A 13,343-nucleotide genomic window follows, 5' to 3' on the forward strand; every position below is an offset into this window, starting at 1 on the left:
AGGGGATTTTTTTTTTTTTTTTTCATTATCATTATTCTTATTAGTTTTGTAACGTGCTTCAACATGTACAGATTTACCGAGTAATTATAAATTTATTTTTATAATTATTTAATAATTTTTAAATTTATATTTAAAAAATATGTGTAAATATAATAATTAACAAAAAAAATTAAGTAAAGACATATTAAAAAAATTATTTTAACTAACTAAAAATAAAATATAAACACGTGTGAACATTTTATTCTCATAAAAGTAAAGTAAAAAATAATATATGTTAAAAAATACAAAAAAAATTAAAATGTAAAAGAATTCAGATAAAAGTAAAAATAAAATGTAAGTGGGGGACTCCCACCATAGAAAATAGCTTTTCTTTTTTGAAATACCATAAAAAAGAGCTTTGAATTTTTTATATATTATTAGATTTATGTTCTTAAATTTTAGGGTCGTTTTAAATTTACACGCTGTAACTTTAAGGCCCGTTTAGTTTGCTGATTCGAGTTTTTAATTCGAGTTGAGATGTGACTTTATGTGAGAGTTTTTTACTGTAGTAAAAAAGTTAGATGTGATTGTTTCTGAGAGTTTTTTACTGTAGTAAAATTTGAATTCTAAATTCAATTCACTGAAATGAATGGGGCCTTAAAAATTATGACTCTGCCCTTTAGACTTTAAACTGTTATCACTTAACATCCTCGGTTAGAATTTTCATTAATAATAAACGAAGAAATAAGGAGTTAAGTGTAGTCACGTATTTTAAAAAAATTGAAGTAAATAACATATTTTTAAAATTAAATTAAGTAATGGTATATTTTTAAATTATTTAAAACAAATAGTTGTTTACCATATAAATAATTTATTTATGACAAGTAAAAAACTTTACGTTGTAAAAAACTTTTATTTAGGTGAAAAAAATTCTTTTATTAGTCTAAAAAGAAAATTTACTGAAAATATCTTTTTCAGTTATAAATGAAATATTTACACGGTAAATAATAGTTTTAAAATATACTATTTACTGCAATTATTTTCTATAAATCTACTATTTATTTCATTCTTTTTTTAATAAAAATTATAATACAACGAGCTAACTAAGGCTTAGTATGGTAGTGTTATAGAGTTTGAAAAAAAAACTTTTAGTTGTGTTGAAGAAAGAAGCAGCTATTATAAAAAACAGCTGTGTGTTTGGTAAACTATAATTATATTAGCTGTGTTGGTTTCAAAATCAGTGTAATAACGTTTGATAAATTATGAAGTTTAATTGTTGTGGATAGTTAAAAATTACAACTATATTATATTATACTATAATATAATATATATATATATATAATTACAATATAATGTATATTTATTATTATATTTATATAATACAATAAAATTATTATTAAATAACATATTATATAACTATGATATAGAATATAATAATATTATTAAAATGGTTAATATAATTACAATATTATAAAACATATTATAATAATACATGAGAAATATTAATATTTCAGTTATAATATAATTAAAAATTCAATCATATTATATTATAATATATTATATTATATAATCATTATTATATTATATTATATTATATTATACAAATATAATTATAATATCATATTATAATTATAATATCATATTATTAAAATAATTATAATATTATAATAATATCATATTATAGGATAAAATAATAATATTAGAGTTATTAATAGATTTATGATATTATTTGTTACAATATTACTTTTATATTATATTATATTATATTATATTGTATTGTATTACGAGTCTGAATTTTAGATTGGATAGATTGTAAATTTTAAATTTCATTAAGGGTATTATGAAAGTTTCATTACTTGTACTATGATGATTCCCCCACAATCTAAAAGTTAAAGTTGTCTTTAGGCTGCTTCTGATTTTGATTATATATTTTTTAAAAATTCTTCAAAAAGTACTTTTAAGGAGATTTACCAAACACTAAAATCAACTTCTACTACAAACAGAAACTGATTTTGGGATAAAAAGGCAATACCAAACTAAGCCTAAGTTAATTTTCTTATTTTATATTTACTTTTAAACAAAATATTTAACAAAAAGGATCAAGTAAAAAGACGAAATAAGAGTAATTTGAAATTTAAAGAGTGAAGTTAAAATAATTTTAAAATTCAAAAAGTACGTGTGAGATTTATTCTTTTTCTTTCACATTCGGATAGATGTTATTTTAAAAAATTATGAAAAACAGTAGCTAAGAGGATCACAAGAGGAAAAAAAAAATCTATAACATAGAGATATATTTAAAAAAATATATTTTAAGCATGCAATTAAAAATATATATTTATAAGGATCATTTTGATGTAGTTATATTTGAAAATCTAATAAAAAAATCAAGTGAAAACGTATTTATAAAGAGTTATTTTAATAGAGATGATACACGTTTTGGTTATTATTTTACGTAAAATGGCAAACTCTTGTGACATATTTAAAGCCAGGAAAAAAAAAACAAAAAACAAACAAACAGTGAGAGATACTAAGAAAGGGGCACAAAACGACAAAACGCATTCCGAACCTGAGTTTTTTGAGTTTTAGTTCAAAATAACGAGCCAAAAAATATTTAAAACCATTTTCGATTTTGTTCATAAATTTAGAATTATGATTCAGAATTATTTTTCGTTTATGTGTGTTTTTTATGAGAGAAAATACTGTAGCGAACCACGAACTATGATTCGAATTATGGCACAAATCTACTAACCAAACGCATATATCTAAGTTTACTTAATTTTTCCATAGCGACAACCTTGAAATTGAATTTAAATCATCTCAATTAACAACCTAAAGTTTGATTGTGTGTAAATATTAAAAAATAATTGGTTTCAGTTGAATAAATAATAGTTTTTTGTTTGATCCAAAAAAATAATAATAGTTTTTGTTCTAATTATATAACGTATAGAGTTTATACTCATTTTTTCAATACGCACCCTCTTTTTATTTTCTATACTTCTTTTCTAACTACTCGCTCGATGTAATTTTAAAATGGTTAAATTTCATTTTATACTCGTTTATTATTTCAAAATTACCCCTAACTATTTTAATAAAAATATTAAGAATACTTTTATTTACAGCCCCTATTTTCTTTTCATACTCACATTTTTACTCTTCACACCCCCTTCAATCTTTTGTTTATATCTCTTTATTTAATAAAAAAAAAACCATTTTATGCATGAAAATTTTACTATTACATCTTGTAGTAGTCAGGAATATTTAAAGTACTTCTTTTGGAGCCGCTTCTATTTGTCAAATTAAATAGATTTGCATAAAATCACTTTGAATTGTCTAGTAACAAACAAATTCTCTCTTTCTAAAGAATAGACAAATACCTCCATGTAATTTAACAAAAAATAATAACAAAGAAAATTTAACATACCTCCATGTAATTTTTTAAAATAGTGATTAAAAGGTAGAAATTAGGATTTTCCTATAGATTTTTGAAATACAAATAATTTATAATATGCCAATGTGATATTAGGAGGTGTGTGGAGAGAAAAAGACCATCTATCATTAGTTTCTCTTTTATAATAAAATTTAATTATATAATTAAATATATCGTCTTTTTCGTCAATATATAAGTGTTTTTGTAATTAGAAATTTTTTATTTAAAAAGGGTGTGGAGAGTAAAACATGAGATGCATATAAAACCATGGCACCTCAAGTTTAAGATATCTTAGCACAACATTCCTTGATAGTATCCTAGAAAACATCATGAAATATCATTATGTTAGTGACATTTTAAACTTAAGGTACTACTACGAGAACATAAGTAACCTTTAGGAGTTTGTCATATTTTTTTTAGTCAACTATCTAATTTATTAAAACTATCGAATCAATATCTAATAGTTAAAATAATAATATTTATTAATAGATGAATTAATAAAATAACCATTAAAACTACACCTATAATATACATGGTAGTCTCTTGGAGAGCATAAACGACACTTAATTTTCTCCGCTGTCGTTTATAAGTTGCATACGACATGTCGCTTACTGAGACATCTCATATAGCGATATGTCATTAACGAGAAAAAAACAAAATGCTGGTTATTTTTAATGTCGTTTTTTCAATGAATAAAATACTTTTCTTTTAAACCGATGTCGTTGATATATGCCATACCCTATGCGTAATTACTTATGCAAAGGACATATTCTTTTCTCTCTTTTTTTAGTTAGTCATTGTTTTAATGAGAACGATAAACAACAAGTATGTTCTGAGCTAGCGTTTAGTAAACCCCATGTCGTTAGACGGAATTTATCTTCATTCGTTTGAATGTTTAATGCGAAGGAGATGTCATTTCCCCACAATTCGTCAAACAAAAACGACGTACTCTTCCACAGGAAAACATTCTCATGATTCTGTGAATGTTCTTTTGCTGAACATAATGTTGTTCTGCTCGACGCATGTCGTTTTGAGGAGAACAAATGAACAATAACCAAACACATGTTTTTTTTCTTGAATGTCGTTTTTTCTGTCCAAAAAAAAAGACGTTTCATTTCTATTAATAGGACCAGCAATAACACGTCCTAGCCTCCTAATATACGGCTTGTAAAACACGTTTTTCAGGACAAAAAAAGAAACGACACGTTTTTTTGTGAATGTCGTTGTATGTTATTTTTTATCAGAAACAGCGACATGTCGTTTACCATTGGCATGCTTTAAGAAACGACATGTCGTCTGTGTAGAACCAAAACCGACACATTCGTCTTCAATGCCCTCTTCTGTCGGATAAAACTACATGCCGTTTTTACTTTTTCCCTTGACGAAAATGTCAATTCTCATTCAGTATATCAATCTTTCAGTGAACTTTTAATTAGACTGCGATAGAAACACCGGGGATCAAATTGCGTAGGTTCTTTTCTTTATTGGAGCATTGTTATTTTCACAACAATGGCAAATTTAAGTTAAAAAAACATATGGACTTTTATTAGGTAAAGAAAGTAATGGAATATTTACAAATTTTGATGGCTGCAGCTTTTCAAAATTTGATACATGGTTCTAGTTCTTGGGTCTTTTTTTTTTTTTTTGTTCACATTGTATCACTAATTGACCGTAGCCTATGAGTGATAGACATTGACCATTGATTTTGCCTTTAAGATTCTTGTTTATCACTGATTGATTAAACGACTATGTTAATCTGATTGACTTAAAAAAATATATATTTATTGGCGTAATTTTAAAAAAGATGGGTCACCCACTTAAATAGGATTATATATAAATGGACTACACAAATTTTGAGGGCTGCAGTTTTTAAAATTTTGAACAAGGTTTTTATTTTTGGGTTTTTTTTTTTTTTTTTTGTTCACATTGTATCACTAATTGACCGTAGCCTATGAGTGATAGACATTGACCATTGATTTTGCCTTTAAGATTCTTGTTTATCACTGATTGATTAAACGACTATGTTAATCTGATTGACTTAAAAAAATATATATTTATTGGCGTAATTTTAAAAAAGATGGGTCACCCACTTAAATAGGATTATATATAAATGGACTACCCAACATAATTTTCTCTACAAATTTCTTTGTGGGAATAAAAACTGGTGTAAAATATACCTCATGAGTTACGCATATAAGCTAAACTCAACTTTGCTTCGCATTATTCTTAGTCAAAAAATTTGATTCCCAAATAAAGAGTAAAGACTAGTTTTTTTTTTTTTTTTCCTCTTTTTCTCTCCTTTTTTTTTTTCCTTGGCAATGAAGCAAGGATACATAAGACCACGTTTGGTGATCGCTTGAATTTCTATTGAAAGAATATATGAGTACACTAATTTCTATGGCTAATATTCAACTGACCATCCGTGGCACATTCCATACCAAGTCTAACTTTCCGTACGTATAGGTTGATCAGCTGGTCATATATAATTAATATGTTGGATTTGCATATATATGTATATATACGCACGCACATATGCTATCTTATTTAGTCTCCTGGATAATGTCCTGGAAATTTCCTGCAAATAAAGAATCAGCGTTCAATCAGTGTTTGTTAAAACGCCAGCATATATGTACTACTACATAACTCGATCGGACCAAAAAGCCAAACAGCTTCTTTTAGTTTCTTCATTTCAACGATAGGACGGTGAGATTTTCAAAGCAATGTCCAACAATTAAAGCCGAAGTTTCCTTCTCATTAAATCAACTGCCCTTTATCAAAGTTTTCGTTCCATTCCCAATATGAACTCATGAAAAGTATATATGTGACTAAACGTTTTATCTTACGATCGAGTCTATATCACACTTGCACTGTACATGTTTAGTTGTTACTTCTATTCTAAAAGTTGACAAATATTGAAAGAAAAGAAAGCTTGAAATATGCATACATACATACATGCATACATATATATATATATATATATATTTATGTATATATGAGAAGGGCAAACAATTTGGAGCAATATTTGACTATGATGCACTTATTGGCCCATCAATTTGTGAGTAGGTTGAATATACATATATATATATATATTATATGTTTGGGACCATATATAATGTGTTGAAAAATCCATATTTCAACAACAAAACGTCAAGTCACGCCAACGACAAAAGGGAACAAAATTCCAACGTTAATATTAATGCAAGCACTAAAAAACAAAAAAGAAACGATTTCAAGCTGGCAGATAGATGTGGATATCCTATCCAGTTCAGTAATTTAATATGGTCCTTTTTGTGCGTAAGATTTTTGAGCTTTTAGTGGATAAATTTCGATACTTTATCTTCTAAGCTGCATAAAATTAACGGCAAGATTCAACACGGACTTCGTTAATTTCTCTTACCTGAATCTTTGGGTACCGTCCATTGTGAGAACTTTTCTTTGTACCCTATGTCACTAATATTTTTGACTGTTAGATTCGCTATCGGATCCAAAGTTTAGGGTTGAGTTCGTGCCAGGTAGCCATAAAAAAGGCGGGCATGAATAGAAGTTGAGGTAGAGATGAGATCATCATTGGTGCTGAGGCGTTTTTGGACCCAATATTTGTCTTTGTTAGTGTTTGGTATGAGAATTCGTGTTATAGTTCGAATTATAGTTCGTAGCTCGCTACAGTATTTTTCTCATAAAAAATACACATAAACCGATTATAATTCTGAATTCATAAACTAAATGTCTCGTCTACAAAAAGAGGGGAGTCGTGGTGGTATGCATGGCAAACTTCACAACTGGCAACAATTCCATCCGCTTGCTTTTTTTTTTTTGTCGTTTATTTCTGTTTGAGGGGCCTCACTCTTTTTGGTGTTATGACATTTTAACTTGCGGGCTTTTTAAATTTTATTTTTAATAACGATGATTCTTACCGTGATTGGTTTGTATGATTTGTTTTTTTTTTTTTTTTAGCATTTGAGTTTTGAGTGTGTTTTTGGTCCGTGAACAATTTGATTTTTGTTGTTGTTTTTGTTGTAATCTTGATGCTATGGTTTTCTAATGTTTGTAGCCTTAGTCCATGAAAATCTTAACTGAAACAAACTTTTAAATTTTCAAAGCATATATGAAAACAAGAATCGTTCATTTTCTTTCATTTCTCCAACTCAATTGTTTTCTTTTCTTTCTTTCTTTCTTTTTTTTCCTTGAGGAAAACCAACTCAATTATTTTCACCAATTAAACATATAGTATAGACATTGTCAATGTTGTGTTTTTTTTTGGGAAACTTTTTGAAGTCCACATAGAGATTTGAGTCTTTCCTTTGAATTATTTGTCCACAATATTGTGAAACCCATTTTATCAACCCCACTGAGCCCTAACTACGAATACCCTTTCACATGCAGTTTAATTTGGTCAAACAATAAATATATATATATTGTCTCATGATCCCAATATATATACTGATAAAAGATACTGTACTACACAGCTTAATTTCAAAGTTTGATTTATCTTCTACGCTTTAATTTATTGCAAAAAATCTTGTTTCAAAATCTCAGATATGTTGTTTGAAAAAATGAAATTCTTTTCCTGTCGACATTACGTGTAGCTTGACTATAATAATTCCTCGAACTTTTTTTTTTTTTTTTCTCTTTCTTAATACGGCCTTACTTTCACGACCTTGTGTAACTGATATTCAATATTACTATCAACTAGATTTTGTGTGGTACTCCGTACCTGTAAATTTGCTAAGATTTTGGAATATATTATGTGCCTTTTTGAGATTTGTCTTTTGTAACTTTTTTCCATAACGCGTTCCATGGAATTGATCTGGTCCCATATAATTATTCTTTGTAGTATGTTAAGTACTTTAGTGTAATGTGACGGTACATTACATTTTATTCAGTATTACACTTAAATAAAATGGTGTTATACGAGCATTGCGGAAAAAAAAATGTTACATTTGTTAAACTTGTACGGCTGTTAAACTCATAGACATTATATATATATATATATATATATGTATACATGTATATATATGTATGTATGTAAGTATCACTACAACACAAAAGCCCTTAGACGTTACCCGAAAAGCCTTTAGACGTCGCCCACTAAACGGAAGAGAGAGAGAGATTAGTGAAGGTTTTGAGTTAGGTTTCTCTTGAAATGAAACATATTCGAGGTTAAATTTCATTTTTGAATATATTAGGAAACAGAATGACTAAAGCATATAAAAAGATAAAACCTGATATTATGGTCCAATTACTAGAAGAAACATCATAATAAAGCCTAGTTAGCTGAATTCATAAATACTTTACTAACTGCAAGATTTTTATACTTTTACTCAACAAAATGAATAGAACTTCAAAACGAAATAAAAGGATAACAGAAAATTACCTTGAAATAAGCTAGCAATTTACTTCAACAACCACGGAAAGTTTCTAATAAGGTCTCGTTTACTTTGCGGATTTAAGTTTTTAATTCGAGCTGATATGTGACATTTTCTGAGAGCTTTTCACTGTAGCAGAAAAAGTTGATGTGATATTTTTTGAGAGCTTTTTACTGTAGAAACTTAAAACTGAAAACTCGAATCGGTGAAATGAACGAGGCCTAAGAAACCTTACAAACTTGGAAGGAATATATTCCCTGACTTCTTGTGAACTTTAATAGAGGCAAGAGGGATTGAACGAGTTGAAAAAACTTTAAAAAAAAAATTTTTAAAACAAAAAATAAAAAGAAAACCACAATAACAAATTGAATAGACATGAGTCAAAAATTCAATGCCTTTTCCTTTTCTCTAACTAATTGGCAATATTTGTTTATCTCAATTGGAGTGACCTCTATGTGAGATTTTAGACATCACTCATCATTTAGGCGACGTTTAAAACTCTTTTTATAGTGTTTAGATGTCGCCCGACACTTCGTGTGACGTCTATAGCACTATTGGATGTCGCTTCTTTGCGCGCAACATCTAAACCCCGATGTTATCATTCATTTTGTACTAGTGTATATATGTGTGCGTCACAATTGTTAGACTTTTCGATTCAAATTTAAAACCATACTGTTGTACCTCGGAAGTTTATAATTATGTATTTATTACGTAAGCTATCTACCGCCATTATGATTCATTTGATCGTACTCACCAAGGTATATTTTTAACCTTTTGCATATTAATCTAATTATATATAACTGAGATTAACTTAATTTATAAGAGGATATATGTGTGTGTTTTATTTTTTGCTATTCTTAATAGTACTCATGCATGTAGAAGTAGTCCTTGTATATGTATATCTATACATACATACATATATAATATATGTATAGTTTCTCTGTACGGAAAGCATATTTAATGTCAAAGGTACGTGTTTCATTCATCTCATTAAAGTTGACAAATATTAAATCGATGTAGACATATTTCAATCTATTTTCTATTCAAAAGCCAGAAGTCAACAACTTATAGTATAATTAGCGGATCAAGGAGGTCCATGAACCAAATTCTAAGCCAAAATACGAATAAACAAATTAGAATTTCATTATTTTGTGAATGAATAAATGCCTTGTAGTGTCGTTTTCATCGTCTTCTTTAAAATTTTTCCCTCTTTAACCACTCGTTAATTTTGGGCACAGACCAAATCCAAGAGACGGTCACCTGCCGGGTCTTTAAAAAAATTTAAAAAAAAATAATAATAAAAAAAGAAAGAAAAATTCAAGATTCCACCTCAGAACTTTTATTTTATTTTATTTTTTTCCACTCGCTTTTGGAAACGGAATCTCATTAAAAGTCGTTTTGTTTTGTTTTGTTTTTTTTTTTTTAAAGTTGAACGATCTCTTGCTCTTCTTCATCACAAAACACGATAGTCTTTACCAAATAAGAAACAACTAAGAGAATCAACAAAGATATATATATATATGTATATATATATATATATATGCAAAACCCTTTGGTTGTTGTACTAGAGTTTCCAAAGAAACATTACCAGGAAATTAATCCCAACTTTAGAAAAGTCTATAGGTAGCAAGTTTGTATAGTTGTCATGACGAGATATTTTGTTAATTTATTACATGTCACCTTCTTACGTACAATATAGGACCCATGTGAAACTCGTACCCAGTCATTTGGATACATAGTTGGTACATTATTTCACATTTCATCTCTTCGATTTTAACAAGATTATTAGTGAATAGTTAAAAACTGAAATCACGTTATATGATCTGATCGAAAGCCAAATTCCATGTTCCAAAAAGTGGCATTATAATAATTGGTCATCTATCCAGAAACAAAATGATCTCATAATTTACTAGTCGAGGTCATAATTCCTTTTTAATTTACTTAATCTTTGAAATTAATCACTGCATCTTCTATATTCGAAATGACTTGTACCTACCTAGTGTAAAAGGTGTTAGATTCCAACTATAAAGTATATTAATATAAACCCATGATTTGATAGCAATTGCATTTCTTTTCACCTTAATTTGGTACACCAATGAACATACACCTAGACATAAAAGGTTAATTAAACAAAAAATTATCCTATTACCATTGACGAGTTAGTTATGTACTGCAACGTGGCACAAACTATGAGCTTTTTAGTTATTTACAGTTTGGTTCCTCGGAAACTTTTTTTGTAGTGCTCAATTTTTAATTTCTATTCATAATTTATTGAGGACTTTAAAATCAACAACATCAGAAAACTCGCAAAATCTAGCAAATGTCCTTCACATGATAGCATTATATATAGCATGATGAATAATCATGATTTATTTTGATAAAACAATGTGAGAATTCTATAGTAAGATTATAAAAATAAATATTAATAGTATTTTATTTTGAACCGTTAAATTTATACGTATGAAATTCTACTCACTTTGAATACTTTTTATTTGATATGATTGTGGTCGTATTTAACATTTAAAATACGGCAAAACTTGTGATAAAAATTGTACTTTTCAAGTTTGATTTATAATTAGAAACAATTCACATACTATAAAATTTTATACGAACACTCACACAACGTTTAAAATAACATTATCTATTAGTATAATAAAAGTACTGTTTTTATCATAAGAATTCTTTTAAAATATACACCATTGGTGCATATAATTTACCAAAAGTCAGATACTACATTCAAAAGTATCATGTCAGCGAACAAAATCAACAAACTAATGGACCGAGAAATCCCAAAAGTAGGAGGGCACTGACTCTGCACTTTCGCTTTTCATATACGTGTAGCGTATACGTACACTACGTTTTCAAGGACTGGTAGTTGGGAGGCCCATATAGCTTTCAACTCTTATTAATATTATTAATAATTATGGGTCGCCAATCTTGTTTTTTTTGTTTATTGCGTTATACACGGTTGTCGGTTTCATTCGTGTCCGTTTTTTTTTTTTTTTTTTTTTTTCCCCCCTTTTCCGCTATAGTTTGCTTTATAATAAGAAGCATAAATATTTATAATTTTCTGTCTAAGCTCGTTTTTAAATTTTTTTTTTCTTTCTCACTTTATTTCCTCCCAATTTCGGCTGCGCCTAATTGATCTATTTTCAAGTTCCAAAGCGAGGAGAAAGAGAGAACGACAACTCTTGATTTTTCTTCTCTACTTTTTCTCGTATATATTTTAATCACGGCTTTGTCGGTGGGTTGGTGTTCTATATCCTCTTTGAAAACAAACAAACACTCAAAACAGAAAAGCTGTGGCCCCGCTTGATAGCGTTTTCATGGTTTTATTTTTCAATGCTGAGAAATAATCTATCGGAATTATTTCTAAAATTGTGTTTAATTGTTTTCCTTTTAAAAGAAATTATTTTTTTTACGTAGAAAAAAATGAAATCGTGTTTCATTATGTTTTTAAACTGAAAGAAAATGTATTATCGGGTATATGTATAAAAGCGTCTATGGTGATTTCGGGTTGAATTTTCAATTCAATTCTGAAACAAGAATTGTCACAGAATAGCCTCATGATACTCCAGTCATGATTTTCATACTTCAAGTTACGATATTCTAAGATTACGATCATTACCACATCCTTGATTGTTTACAGTGTGTGGTTATTACACAATTATACTTAAACAACCACGATAATCCACAAGTCAAGAACATATGGAAGACTATGAGAGAGAGAAAACTAATAGAAATTCAACATAATTTTGTCATGCTCGTTCAGTTTGTACCTTGTTATCTAGCTATTTATAACCACACTTATCATAAAGAAAGTAAGCACAAAATATGTAAAGTATCGCTCTTATTATTTATCAGAGAGTAAGTTACTCGATTACTTAATCCGACAAGATATAAGAAATATTTCATAATATTTCTAATAGAACACTTTCCCTTTTCATGCCTCGTGAATTTTATTCTAAATAAAATTAAGATGTTGACTTTTTGGCTATTCACCATTATAGGTGCCTCAAAGTCCAATATGATATATGAGCATATATTTTGAGTGTATAAATCTTAGAAAATGACTAGAAACCAAAAATAAATTTAGTTCATTTTTCCCAAAATATGAATACAGTTTTTACTTTCATTTTTATACCCCCACTAATTACGAAACAAACGCTATTTCAAAATCATTTTTAAAAACATATTTATTAGAAATAGGACGTGGAATCATTTTGAAAAAGGGTACCATAACACCTAAGTTTATGATATAATGAAAAAACATACCCTTTTTAAACTTTAACCTCAACGGCCTCACCCCATCCCCTATTCTAATACACGTTGTTTAACTTAATAATCATTTACAATTTCGTTCATTATTAGGAGGAAAAAGAAAATCGTGATTATTTTTCAACTTACTCAAACAATGACGACTTGATCAGGCCTCTAACAGTTTTTTTTTTTTTTTTAAAGGAATATATAACAAATTTTTAACTACCAATTACTAGTGGAAAATTAAACGTGTAAGACTAATGTGTCTTTTATCATATCACATGCTAATCACACACACGCACAGTTTTTTT

The sequence above is a fragment of the Morus notabilis genome, unplaced genomic scaffold, assembly GCF_000414095.1.
Source record: "Morus notabilis unplaced genomic scaffold, ASM41409v2 Scaffold789, whole genome shotgun sequence".
Lineage (NCBI taxonomy): Eukaryota > Viridiplantae > Streptophyta > Magnoliopsida > Rosales > Moraceae > Morus > Morus notabilis.